General features: G+C 38.0%; 1 protein-coding gene across 6 annotated transcripts in view; it reads right to left on the bottom strand.

Moving 5' to 3' along the window:
* Ask1 (apoptotic signal-regulating kinase 1) overlaps nt 1-12262 on the bottom strand; it is a 937451-nt gene that overhangs the window by 802824 nt on the left and 122365 nt on the right. The gene's annotated exons all lie outside the window — the stretch shown is intronic.

Here is a 12262-nt window from a genome sequence, read left to right on the forward strand (position 1 = left end):
AGCAGGTGTACTATCCACTTGGCCAAGATTGGCAAGGTCTTCATCCTAGAATGGGTAGTCTCTCTGCAGCAACTAATTCACAGAGAGCAAAGGAATGGCAAACATACTGCATTAAATGCAGCTTGCTTACCATTCCTCTGCTACATTCCCTACGGGCAGGTATTAGATATGTACATGTTAACCAGGCCAGTTTGCTTCCTTACATAAGGGAAAATGTCTCCTTTATGATACCAGCTAACTCACCTTTAGCTGAATAGTCCTATATAATGATTCTCACGTCACTGACAGTATTCAAAAACACACAGGTCTTTCCAATCAAAGGACAAAAATAATGACATCCTTGTGAATGAGCTACAAAGGCTAATTTATAATAATCATGTATCAAATAAAATACAAGCATTTGGGAATTTTTTTTTATACCAAATTTTTCATTTTCTATTATAGCATATGGCAGTAAAACCTCACAAGAAACTCAAATTGTATGTGCCTGCTTTATCACATTACGTGTGTGTGTTGTTTTGTTTTAATCATCTGCTTGAAGATCTAAAGTTATACCTCAGCTAGGCCAGTGGATTAGAACTACATGGCTCAAAATATATCAGAAACTATCAAAGCCCTGGCAACATAATCCACCTCTTTTAATGTGATAAGTGTTAGATGTTGCTAATACGTAAACAACATGTTAATTAATACTTAATATTCATATACATAAATTTTTTCAATCTCACTACTACAAAAAGTCATAATGAAACTAGCTATTTCCATTCTATGATAACACAATGATCTGAAAAACAGTGTAAAGTTGTCCATATATATATATATATATCTATACCCATCCATCCATCAGTGGCCCTAACAAGCGCCCAAGGATACTTGGGAGGTCCAAGTATCCTTGGACCTCCCAACTGCAATACAAGGATAAGGCAGTTATCCTCTAAGTGTCCTATGTCTGTAGATGCATGTTCACGGGGCCAGTTTGCCTGTTCTAGGAGACAAAAAATGCAAGTTTCTGGGTGAAAAAAGCCCCTACTTTTGTATTAGACCAGCTAACTCACCTTTCGTCGAAATAGACCAGATAAAGGTTTCTCATGTCACTGATGGGAATTGAACCCAGGTCTTTCTGACCAAGGGGCTTTTGTCTATACTGACTGAGCTATAGAGGTTCACACATATATATATATATATATATATATATATAATATTATTGGGTGGTATTCATTGCAACTGCTATATGAATGTTTCATAGCATACAATTTTTCAAAATGCTCCATTTATTATTTTTAAGTAGATTTATAAATCTTAATTCTTAATAAGATTTTATTTTTTTTTGACATCCAACACAAATTTACCTTGCATTCTGCTCACACAGATGAAAGATTAGAATGCTGTGAAACACCGTTTTGAGGTTTAGTATATTATTTGAAGTCATTGTACTTGAAAAGATATCTCAAGGGTAATAAACACTAACTGGAATGACATTGGAAAAGTGAAAGGGTAAAATAAGAATATTTACCATAATGAAAAATTTACTGATACTTTATAAGATGCAAAAAACCTACAAGGCAACAATGAACAAACACTGCATAAGCTAAATATTATTTGAAGATAACATACTAAGCATTTGAAACTAAAACTCTGACAGAAGTATAAAAAAATATGACCAGCATTTCATTTTAATGAAGTATTACTGTTCTAGGGTTAAACACCAGAATCTGTTTGAAGGGAGTGACTCCTGAAACACTTCATAAAAGGAATTTACCTCAGATGTGCATGCACATGCACAAAATTACTAAAACCTGCAAACTAAAAATCCATGAAAAATTCTTAATATTTTGTGAGAAATTACATTAATACATTGCTTGGAAAGAAGTCAACAGACAGCCCCATGGGCAAGGTGCATCGTGCCATGTAATGAGTCACGTGTTTGTAGCCAGTATAAATTGGAGGAATATGGTGATCCCATGGCTGCGAAGAGAGAACTGATGGAGTTTGAAAGAGGCATTTTGATAGGATGCCATTTTGCAGGCCCATCTGTTCAGCAAATTGTTGACAAATTGGGCCATCCCAGGTCAACAATCAGTGATACCATACTCAGAGGGAAGCACAGAGAGTCAACTTCAAGAACTACTCACAGTGGACGACCCATCACACTCAATGAATGTGACCATAAGTTGCTACAAAAGATAACATGTAAAATTTATCATTCGTTGGCTGACACGTTGAATGTAGAGTACCCGGGCATCAACTGGAACACGAATTGGCACAAAAACATTCAGAACCGAGGCTCATAACATGGGTTTCCATGGTATGACCGCAATATGCAAGCCCACATTACCTGAACCAATATGCAGCGTCATCTTCAGTGGTATAAAGAGTATGTACAGGGGGACGTGGAGCTTGGAAAGCTGTGCTATGGAGTGATGAATCACACACTACACCCCTCTACCAAGCAGAAGGATAGGTGTGGGTGTGGATGCCTGGTGAACATCTCTTTACCTAACACTCGGTGTAAAAACAGTCTCTTTACAGAGAAATTAACAAAAATGGTGCAGTTGACAGGATTTTTAACATAAGTGGCACAGTTGACATAATTAGCACTACCCATCTTATGATCTCCCCTCCTGTGCTTTGTGAATGGAATGTCAGCTTCTTCTCTGATCGTTTGTTTCATGTCACGGTGGATAACTTCCTCTCATCAGATTTTTCTATCAATGCTGGTGTACCCCAGGGTTCTGTACTCTCACTCATGCTATTCTTCTTTTACACCAATGACTTTCTTTCTCTAACTTCAATATTCCTATTCATAGTTTTGTTGATCACAGTAATTTTCATTCTTCTTATTCATTCAAGAAACTCTGTAGTATTCAAATGATTAAAGCCTCGATACTGCCATTCTCAAATGGGAAGACAACTTGGAAGTTTTAATAGCACTGAATTTCAATTATATTAAAACTCAACCCTTTCTTATTACTCACAGGAAACATCCTCCTTCATTCTCTTTTACAAAAGTAACATTCCTATATGCCTTTTGAGGTTAGTTTTCTCTTCTTGGACTGACTGTCACATCAAGCTTATCCTGGCACAAGTATATTACATTAATAGCCTCCTCTGACTCCAAAAATCTTGGTGTTGTTTTCATTTAAAACATTACTTCGCTTCTGCTCAGCTTTTAACACTTTATAAGTCTCAGATCTCACCAACATTGAAATACTATTCTCACTTTTGGGTGGCTCACCCAAACCTCCCTAAGAATTCTTGATGATATATGAAAGAGGACAAACTGCTTAATAAGCAGCCCCTCTCTTACAGTCCCCCCCCCACACACACCTTCAGTAACTTCCCCACAGGTACTGTTTTCCATGCTATGCCTTTTCTGTAGGTATTTTTATGGGCACTGTTCCACTGAACTTGTCATTACCATTCCTCCACTATCTCCTAATCATGTAAGAACTAGAGCAGCTGCTAGCCAACACCCATATACTGTCCAACTCCAAATATACTGAACAAACATATCATCCTCCTCCTTCAATCCATCTATCTCTATTCTTTGGAACAATCTCTCCAATACTTTCTATTTCTTTTCCTCAGCACAATCCTCAACTTTTTTAAGAAACATATCAATAGATCCCTTTTTTCTCCTTGATCCCTTATTCACACATAGCATCATTCTTTATAGGTCTTGTGACATTTTGTGTGTAATGTCATTATAAATATATATATATATATATATATATATATATATAGCCAAGGTATTTGTCATACACTTTTCTCTCAGTTACTTTGTATACTGTAGATGTGAGCCTCCTCTTAGTAACTCTGATCATAAATTCATCAGGTTTCCATTTCTACAAAATGTCCTTCAACCAACCACACTGTCTTATGTCGTTTCACATTAAAGTTGTGCCAGGCAGGATGATCTCTCATTTTTGCTGCTCCTATCCTTGGGATGATAACTGTTTTTTCTCTCTCATCCTAAACACTACTTTGTTTGAATAACTGAAAGTATTATCAGAGCAAAAGGCTTCATACACAGTTACTCTCAAAAATCACAAACCAGTATCCAAGCAATGGTTTTAGAAAAAAGGAAGTCTAAGAAAGAAATCTGGTAAATCACAAGTGGCTGATGACCAAAAACTCAAGCCTCCAAAAGTCAGCCTAAATTGCAGCTTACAAAAGCTGTAAAACAAACTATTAGCAAATCCAAACCAGTCAATTTTGAAATTGCCAAGTTCAAAATAAATCTGCATTTACTCAAATCACAATCAAGACTTCTAGCTATGGCCACTGGGCACAACCACACATCCATGTTTATTTCCACCTCTGTCACATCCAAGATGGTACTACTGTAATGTCATACAAACACAAGCTGACCTGGTATCAGTCATCTCCTCCAACTCTTATAATAATGATCATGAAAAAATAATCCTGAATAGTCTTCTGGTCCTGATGCATCCTCAACTGTGCTTAAAATCTGTACTGCTGTACCCATCCTATATCATCTGGCATCCATTGTACAGTATGAAAACAAGCCTATATCAATCCATTTCTAAAAAAAGGAAATAAAAGTCAGCCATCAATGTTCTGTTGCACTTGCTTCTTTTGAAAATAATGAAGAGCGTCATCAATAGTCAACTTCTTCACTATCTGAAAGCCCACCGATTAATGACCACCAATATGGATTCCATCACCCTCAATCCACAGTAGATCTCCTTGCCAACATGGCTCAGAGGTCGCCAAAAACTTCTTTGACCGTCGACCCCTTCAAGAATTTCTTGACTTTTTATCGACCCCCTCGATTTTACTATTACGTAATTATAATAGGACAGGCAAAAAAACCCTTATGTGAGTTTTTAGATTGTTTATTTTATAGTTAGTGTTTATTGTACATATAATATAGTATATATTATTATATTGGCTTAACGTCAAAGGGATACGTTTTTGTTTTTGATGTCCTTCTTAACATTACATATTTGATAGGAGGGATAAATAATATATAAAATATAAAATTTAATTTAGATAACAAAATAACAATAATACAATCTTCCTTACATATATGAAAATAAGACTTTTATTAACTTAGTATACAATTTACTAACGTTGTCAATGTGAAGGGTGTGCTTCGTTGCTGGGTGGGGAACCACAGACATCCATTTATTGGTAAATACATTATTTTGACCTACTTGATTGGCTTCCGTAACTATTTTCATGACCTTTCTCCATCTTACAGGTCCTATTCATGTCACTGTTCCCACGATTCACTCTTAATTGCGTTGTCATTCAGGATGGAAGTAATCCAAATTAACCGAATTAAATATTACCTGTAGATTGATGTCTTATATTTTTCTATCGACACCCCAATCGATCCCTGAGCCCGAATCAACCCCTAACAATCTTATATCGACCCCTGGGGGTCGATATCGACCACTTTGGCAACCACTGCTCTAGACAGTTATTTCCAGGGCATCTGATCATCAGGATATGGCACCAAGTCCTAGTTATTAAATTATATTCCTAAGGCCTGCTGTCCACCCTTTGTGATTGGACTGTCAATGATAAAAGGATTCCATGCGAGATGGCATCATATCCTTTCTTCATATTTCCCCACAAATGTGTTGAGTAGGGAAATTTGAAGAAAGGATGCATCACAAACAATCATGAACGATGCATCCTAATATGATCATTTATGAATAGGAAAACTCCTATTCATAAACAATCATATCATGCTAAGCTGAAATTTTATCTATAGTTCTGATGATGAAAGGTATAATCAATTCCTCTTCTTTATCTGAGAAACCTTGCAGTGTCAAAATATCTACAAGATTTTCCACAAACAACACTTTAAACACAATCTCCGTTTACTTCTATATTTAGACACAACTTTAATGCTTTCAAAATACAGTCTTATCCATTTTGTGCAAGAAACAACTGCACTTCATTCCATTCACTTTTGATAATACTGTGATCATTACGTATGATAAGATTAGATCTCTCTCTCTCTCTCTTCATACACCTCTAGCATAAGTGCATTACATCCTGTCTCCTCGTCCTCCTAAAAATAGGTGTTCTTTCCCACTCGAACATTATTTCTCAGACAACTCTTAACAGCATATAAATTCTAAATCTGTCTTTAGAATACTAATCTCACATTTGAGGTGGTACACCAAAAAATCTTCATAAAATGCTTGTTTCTATCCCAAAGAGGGTAATCAAATTAGCAGATGACCCCCCCCCCTTCTCTCTCTCTCTTGCACACCCACACACACATAGATTCATGCTAATCACTTATGCCTTTCCTCATGGGTGCTGTTCCAATGAACTGGCATTAGTACGACTAAGTCTATAAAACACACGAGCAACTACTGATCAATATCCGTTTACTGTCCAAAGTCAACATACTGAACCTGCTTCTCATCCTCTTTCATTTGCTTTGGAACAACCTTTTCACAGTTTCCCTTAAAGAATATAGCCTCCAATTGTTTAAAAGACCAACATGCTCCCTTCTTTTCTTCTTAATCATTTGCGCACATATAGTACTGATATGCTATACGTTTTACAACCTCACATGTGTAGGGGGTTGATATATTAATTTCAGCATTTGTTTTATTCAGTGCAAAACTGTGATGGGAAAAAAACAATTTTCAACAATAACATTACTGTTAATTTCTCTTTATGAATATAAAAAAACTGATTTTCATGACTGCTAACCTAAGCCCACAATTACTTTGTAAGACTGAAATAATTAGATGTTATCATGGAAAAAGTGGAGAAAGCAAGATTTTACTACTCAGGCAGAATAGAACAGAACCTATATAGAAAGGGAGTAGCAATAATCATTAAAGATTTAACCGGATTAACCAAATAACTGATTATAATAAACTTGGCTAGTTAATTAATTAAAAAGTTTCATAAAGCATAACAATCTTGTGATTAAAAAGGAGAGAAAAAAGGACTATATATAAAATTCATTCAAGCATATGCACAAGGTCAGACAGACACTTTGTATCCAGATGATCATATTTATTATTATTAAGAGACCTCCAAGAAGTCAGGATTCATCAAGGGAGGACACATATTAGTTGCAATAGCTGTCATACCTGTTTTAGAATTCATTCACACTACCTGCACTCACCACATCCAATGACAATCCATTCCAATCACACACCACAATCTATGAGAAATAAATCTACTCTCACCACCCCCCCCCCCTCTTGACAGCATTCATTCACAACTTCCAAGGATGTCCTCTTGTCCTTTCCCCATTTTCCATAAAATGAAAATTCCATCTAGTGATATCCTGTATGATCCTTTCAGAAGTTTGTAAGAATCAATCAATCATATAATGTCTTTCCCCTGTTTACTAGTGTCTGCAGTCCACAAATTCTCAGTCTATCTTCATAATCTGTATTTCACAATCCTGATACCATTTTAACACACTCCTTTGCACTCTCTCCAATGTATCAGAATCACCAAGGAAATCAGGAGACCAGACCTGTACACAATAGCCCACACGAGGTCGTATCAAGGTAAAGAGGTCGTATCAAAATTATATTCTTAGCTGTGCATGTAAGGTTCGTATCAGCACTGCATTTATTCTTTGAGTTGTATTTACAATCTTTGCTATATGGCCTTTGAACTTCCAATTTCCTATTCTACTAAAACTCCAAGAATCCTAGCCTGATCAGTTTCTTTTAGCATAATCCCACCAATATAATATGACACTGGATATCTCATCACACCAAAGTGAATGATTTACATTTACTAACATTGAACTAACAGCCATTTTCACATGCCTACAATTCCAGCCTATTCAAATCATTTGAATTATGAAACTTTCATAGTTTCTACATTCAGCTTTCAAAAAATGCTGGATCTAATATCCACTTTACTTATATAATTCTGCAAGTATTGTATATCAGCCACATTCCTGATACCTGCCTATCACTGCATCATCAGCAAATAGCTGTATGTCTCCTATCAAAGCATTCCCAATATCACTAATGTATAGAAAATAACCACTGGTTATATATATATTTTTTTTAATCTTTGTACTACCTTTATATTAACAAGTTTACTTGTTATTAACTAGATAATAACTACCCTTACATCTCGTCCAAACTTGATATAGGCCTAAGCCTTTACAAGTGTTTTACCCTATGCCTGTTCTAGTTATCATTGTAGTAATTCTCTGGTGGCAACGCCAAGCCACCAGTGTGTCCTGTAGGGCCCCTCAAGGAAAAAAACTTCTATCCTTCTGCGTAAGCCCAAGCTGTTTTAAGTCCTTATAGCTGTCTGCACTCCATACGCCATGTAAAGAGATGGTGGGGCTGGTAAACCTCGGAGTTGCCCCATGCTCCTCCCATATCTTACTAACTAGATCTTCATTATTCTTATAATAGTTTACCTTATTATTATGGTTATAGGCTAGTGGGTGCCCTGTTCCCCACCACTGGGCATCACCTACCCAAATGTCACCATCTCTTTTAATCACTAAGTCTGGCTTACGCAAACCTGCAGAGGTCCTATAATGTGGTTCCACCGTGGTCTCCCACCCTTTGTTTTTAAAGTGGTTGTTCAGAATTTTAAAGGAGCACCATCTACAGAACAGTGCAACTGAGATGCTCATCTCCTGTATTCTGTGGGTGCTGACTCAATCAAGGTACCTTGATAATGGGATCAGCCTTTAGCCTGCCTAAAGTCTTCTTGTATTAATGGGCTATAGAAAGCCTCTCTGCAGAAAGGGGAAGAAGATAGTTCTAACTTTGCGATGTGGACAGCTGCAGGTGTGGGATCAGCCATCTAAGTGATGGAACCCCGAGCCCGCAGTCCTTCACCCTCGCATGGAAATATGCAGTAGGGGTGTCAGGCGGCAGTCAGAGCCATGATCTCACGGCTGAACAGATAGCCCTTTCCATTCAGGACAGTACCGAGATATATGTCCTACCAAGCACCAACTTGTGGTAAAAGCGAGGTAGGAGATAATGGGAAAGGAGAAACAGTTTTTGCTGGGGCTTGAGAGGAGCTTTCCTCAAAGAAGCGATCCCAGCTTCCAGAAGAGAAGACCTTCCCTTTGGGGGTGAACATGATACCGAGGTATCTCCACTCTTCCAGGATGATCAAAGCATGCAACAGCCTCCCGTTCAGGGAAAACTCTATAGTCTCAATCTTAAGCTTCTTGTCACGACCAGAGGGGACAAGAGCTAAAGAGCAGGACTTCTCTACATTAATAGAAAGGCCTCGAATAGAGAAAAAGTCAACTGCCCGGTCAAAGAGTTCCTGCAAGTCTACCCTAGTAGAGGCTATGAGAATAAGATCATCTGCAAAGGCCATAGCATTAAAGGAAGAAGTGCCTAGAGAGTGAAAAAACTCATCTATGATGCAGTTAAAGAAAAGAGGAGATAGACGATCACCCTGCACTGCGGGAATAGAAGTCACATAGAACCCTGTAGTGACAGTGATGGAGCTACTCAAGTATAGATCCATAACATAGGAAAGAAAAAGTTCTGGACATCCAGCAATAGACAGCACTAGAAGGAGAGCAGGAAGGGAGACGCTATCAATGGCCTTTTGGAGGTCCAGTGACACCATGTATAGAGGCTTAAGGCAGAGTTGGGAATCAGAGAGAAGAAAAGAAAGAAGATAATCTTGCAGACACACATCCTCTATATACCACTTTTTTGGTATCTCTAAGTCAGCCATCCTCTTATCCATGCAAATAATTCATATTCCAATCCCATATTCTTCAAATCATGCAACAGTCTTCCATGCTGTATTCTGTCAAAAGCCTTGGCAAAATCCAAAAGTATCGCAGTGTATCCATTCTCCTTGTCCAACTGAATGGTAACATTATCATAGAATCTGAGCAAATTGCTCAAACGTAACTTTCCCAACCCATGCTGTTCATTGCAAAGTACAGATTCTTTGTGAACTGATTTCTGTATGAAAGCCTAACCAATTTTTCCAAAATCTTCACCACCACTCCAGAGATAATGATAGGTTGATAGCTGAATCCATCAGTCATTGCACTACCCATTTGCAATAGGATTACCATACATTCTTTCTGGAATCTTCCCTCTTCTGATACTCAAATTATAGTCAGTTCAGCTAAACACTCTTTTAGCATCTATGCTGATATCCCATCAGTCCACATTGCTAAATTCTTATTCAGTATGTGCAACAGCTCTAGTACCTCCTCCTCATATACCTGAGTGTCCGCGTGGTTAGCCTAGTGGCTTTGCGCTTTGCAACCATATGCCTAGTGAAGGAGTGTCCTAGGTTTGATTCCCGTCAACGACGTGAGGAGCTCAAGGATCTTCCTCAGCCATAGCCAAGTTAGCCGGTCTTGGGCGTGGATAGCAGGTTTTTTTTTGCCAGTTTATCTGGTGTTTTTCATCCCGAAAGCAGGCAAACCGGGCTGAGGACACACACAGATTACAGTCAAGAATATTGACCCAGCCATAGGTCTCATTCATCAGCCTATGCCGGTTCAGGAGCCTGGATACAATTTTTTTTTGGGGGGGAGGGGACTAGATGGTACCATGAACGCCCGTATAAAGGGGGAACGCTGTATCATCACACAGAATTTATTTATTTATTTATACACCTGAGTTTCTTAATCCAGTGAAGAGGTGGAAGTGAGCTCAATGTTGAAGCTCAAGGCTTTTAGCAAAATAGGCACTCAATAGTTGAACAATTTCTTCTGCATCTGTCATACACCATTTGCAATGATATGTAACATGCAATCTACTCGGTGCAATGGTACATATCATCTGTACCAAGTTGAGCTATTCTTTCATACTGCCATGGAAATATTTATAGAACACCCATATTTCAGAAACCAAATGCCTGTGCGAAAGTGAATGGAATAAAGTCGTAAGAGATGATTTATTAATCAATATCAATCTAATTCCCCTCTTCTGTATTTAGTCAAGCATTTCTAGAGAGCTCATATGGGCCTTACCTCAAATGCAAAAGTAGTATTCAAGTTGGTCAGATTTCTGATTGGTTCAAGGTTAACAGTTGTTCAGAGGTGAAATAACATCTTGAGTGAGAGAGAAATCAAAGTTTTCTGGAAGCTGAGGAAACAAAAGTTGTGATGTGTTTATGCCAGGAGAGGTCAGGATGATTCCAAGAAAAATTTCATCTTGTCTACAAATTTGAGTGTTGTCAAGCACAATACTGGAAGAAAACGGTTCTATTTTGTAGGAAATATCTGAACTCCATTGAAGGATGGCTTGGAGATCAGAATTGAGGACAGTGGTGGTAGTTAATGTTCTGTATGATGAGGTGATCTGTGTAGAGTAAGATGTGTCAAATGAAGGGAGGAGTGCAATGTGCTGTCAAATGCAAAACCATGTATTGATTTGAAAGTCAAATAAAGTAGATCGTTGATATACAGAATGCAGAAAGCTGGTGAGACAACAGAACTTTGTGGAACCCCAGCATTAGTTGAATAGTTAGAGGATAAGGAACCATTTACCATCACACACAGCATGTGTGCAGTCAGAAAGCTGGCAATTCAAATGCAGAAGTAATGGGATTGACCAAATGATGGGAGTTTGCTTAGTAGGCATTAGTGCCAGACCTGGTCAAAAGCTCTGGAGTTATCAAGTGCAACCACTTGGGATTCACCAAACTTCTCTGCAGTATTCATCCTGCAATGGGTGACATATGTGAGTATATCTCCTGTTGACTGGTAGCAATGGAATCCATACTGGTGGTCATTTATTAGCTGGGTGCCTTCAAGGTAGTGGAGGGGTTGGGAATTGATGGTTTTCTTCATTACTTTAGATAGGACTGAGTTGAGTGCGATAGGACAGTAGTTTAACCCTCTCATGCATAAGGGCCTCATATGAGGACATATAAAAATGATGTCCTCAGATGAGGGCATCATTTTTAACATATACAGGGCACAAGTTTAGCAAAATTAATGAATTCATGATAATACTGTAAGATAAAATGGTACTGTATCATCGTTATAATTCTTTATAAACGAATATAAAAATTCATGCATGAGAGGGTTAATGGCCGTGATTTGTTGCTCCCCCCCCCTTCTTGGGAATGGGTTAAACACAGGCCAATTTCCAGGCTGTGGGATAGACAGTGGAGTAAGAGTATAAACAGGCAACATAGAAGAGGAATCAGTTCTAGTGCATCAACCTTCAAGATAATTGGAGGAATGCCATCAGGGCAAGGAGACGTTTTTTTTCTGTGTATGTGGAATGGGGACAATATTTTTCTGATCTCTTTTTCGCAAAAGAAGAGT

Source organism: Typopeltis vanoorti, chromosome 7 (genome assembly GCF_054136105.1).
Source record: "Typopeltis vanoorti isolate ZY-2024b chromosome 7, IOZ_Tvanoo_1.0, whole genome shotgun sequence".
NCBI lineage: Eukaryota > Metazoa > Arthropoda > Arachnida > Uropygi > Thelyphonidae > Typopeltis > Typopeltis vanoorti.